The sequence below is a fragment of the Capsicum annuum genome, chromosome 4 (genome assembly GCF_002878395.1).
Source record: "Capsicum annuum cultivar UCD-10X-F1 chromosome 4, UCD10Xv1.1, whole genome shotgun sequence".
NCBI lineage: Eukaryota > Viridiplantae > Streptophyta > Magnoliopsida > Solanales > Solanaceae > Capsicum > Capsicum annuum.
This window is the reverse complement of record NC_061114.1, coordinates 200,926,873-200,929,696: the sequence shown is the minus strand read 5'-3', so window position 1 is coordinate 200,929,696 and position 2,824 is coordinate 200,926,873. Positions and strand designations below refer to the sequence as shown.

Sequence of the window (2,824 nt, the reverse complement as noted above, 5' to 3'; positions counted from 1 at the left end):
GAACTCTAAGTTCTCACTTTCTAGTGGACCTTGTCTCCTTTTTTAGTTAATACATATACCGCAAACACTATTAGATGAACTAAGTATATAAAAAATTATTAATTAGCTTGTATGAATGAAAAATGGCAATGCTTGATAGATTAATTGTCAATTGAGGAATTTACATTATTTCGTAACGATCCTAAAGTTCAGTATATGCATAAAAAGTATGTTCTTAATAATATAGTCCTCTAACTTAATAGTTACATTGCTCTTAGCATACAAAACTCCCCCTTCATAGTGAAATAAATCTTTAGATATCATAACAAAGAACAAATAGTATTAACAACATACAATACAATAATCGAAAGGAAAAGATATAACAAGAATAAAATAATAGGGGAGTGATACTAAAGCAAAGAAGGCAATATGTAATAGAGGAATAGGGAAACACTATAATATTACTACTAATCCTAAGTGGCTTTAACGTGAATTAAAAAGAGAAAAACAACTTTGACCTTTGTTAAAAGTGATGTTGTTTCCAGAGTAGGAGAGAAAATAAAGTTTCTAATGTTACTGTTGTAAGATGTTTTTATTTTACTATTGCATTTCTACTACATTTCCAATCTTCATCAATACACAAGCATACCCAGTTAACCAAACTTCATTCGTGCAAAGCTCCCATACAGCTCCTTACATCTTTTATTTTTTAGTAGCACGTATCTCTGGGAATGAGCTAGCTACTTACCGATCACTCAGTTTTCAGATATAGCCCCAATTTTATGATTTTGAAAAGTAAAGCAGATCAAATGGTAAAATAAGCAATTGATCATACACCAACCCAACTAGGAGGAAAATATAATTTTTTTCATAGTGAAGAAAATATATTACCTCATGAATTTAGATAATACAATGACATAATAAATCAATATATCAAAAAATATTTCACTTCTCAACTATGCCAGTGCTTGTCGTTAACAATATTGGATATTAAGGATTCACATAGCCAATCCTAACTTGCTTCGATCGAGGCATAGATGTTATTGTTCTCTGTTAACATGGTCAACTTTCTATTTCCTCCATGAACTGAAATACATAAAGTACCTTGGGTGAACAATTATTTAAGTAAAAATTCCTTTAGTACTCCACTAATCACTGGCTATTTCTCAGAACATACAACAATTTCTTATATTTCTCACCAAATAGTTTATCAAAATCAATAATACAACAATAATGACAACATCCTAGTGTAGTCCCATAAATTAGTGTCGGGGAGGGTAGAGTGTATGCAGTCCTTACCTCTACCTTTGAGATAGAGAGGTTGTTTTCGATAGACCCTGGGATCAAGAAGACAGTCCAAAGCAGTATAAAAAAAGTAAGTAACAGAAGTACAAGACACAACAAACACTACCAACAATAGCAGCTAGTAACCGCATATAAACTACAACAAAACAATACAATAATCGAGGTACGAGAATCAAGAAAGAATAGATAGTAACATAAATCGAAGGACAAGAAACTACCAAAGCAATACTATGACTACTAATATGACAAATATGTTACTATGACTATTAACATAACTGATATAACTACTAATATACTATGTTTCTACCCTAATCCGCGTACTCCGCACTCTTCTATCTAAGATCATGTCCTCGGTAAGTATAGTACCAAATAGAAAATCAAATAAAAATAGCACTTCACACAATACCTTTTGGTAAGTCTCTTCTTACAATTGTTATCAAACGTAGTTGTGAAACTTCTAACATTACAGGAAGGATTCGTGCATTCCATATGTTTTAAAAAATCACAGCCCAGCATGACATTTAAATTCCTGACTACTTTTGGCACTAAAATCTGCATAGCAGTTGCCAATTCATTCTTGAAGACAACTTCGAGGTAAGGAAATTATACTTATAGGGTGTAATTTACATAACAAAAAAAAACTGTAAATGCGGATTGCAGACAAAAAGAAAAAGCAAGCTATTCCAATATAAAGAAACTGTACAGTTCTATAGTACCAGAAAGTTTGACTCTTATTACAATTCATGACCCACAGGCTAATTTTACCATAATTATTTAGAGCGAAGAATAAACAACGATGAATAAACAGAAGGTAATGACTCTTGGTACATATGGTAATGACTCAGCCCCAATCACAACGATGAATAAACAGAAGACTAGAGCTGCAGACAACATTCTCAAGTACCAAATTTATTAGAAAATAATTATAGTATTCAAGAATTAGACATACCCAGAACAATATAAACAAAATTATCCCAAACCCAGATGAAAAAGACACCAGATTCATTGAAAATAACACAACCCATTAACGTACAGATCATGAGAAAAAACAAAACAAGTTAGAGAGGAAAAAGAGAGTAAAGTAGAGCTCACCGAAGGGAATCGAATATCAAGTTTGCGCACACAGCAGCAAGAAGAGAGAATTAAGCACACAACAGTGCAAAGAGAAAATAGAGAGGCACAATTAGGGATAATTTTATTCAGTATAGAGAAGTTTTCTGTATTTTTAATAGAAGATGGACAGTTTTGCTAATGGTTATAAAGAAATATTCCCTTTGGAGCCTTGTTATGTTTTATTAATTAGCTAAAATGAATTTTTTAATTAAAATTTTTACAAGAGTTTGATAGTATTTCTTTCCCTCTTAAGAATCTAAATTATCAATAAGGACCAGTTAAATTTTTTTAGGACCAAATTTTATACCTTCACAATAAATTGCACAACTAGGGATCGAAAAATAATCTCATCTCAATAACTATACTTTTAGAGATGAGATTATATTTTGGTCCCTAAATGTTAGTCTTAAATAGACCTTTTTATCGT

The 2,824-nt window shown here is 31.4% G+C and overlaps 1 long non-coding RNA gene across 1 annotated transcript; it reads right to left on the bottom strand.

The window, feature by feature from the left end:
* Positions 1–825: 825 nt before the first annotated feature.
* Positions 826–2,615, bottom strand: LOC124897572. Its single transcript, XR_007054329.1, has 2 exons — positions 2,377–2,615; positions 826–1,065 (listed from the first exon to the last, which is right to left on the bottom strand). It is a non-coding gene; the product is annotated as an uncharacterized LOC124897572 (long non-coding RNA).
* Between the last annotated feature and the right edge of the window lie 209 nt (positions 2,616–2,824).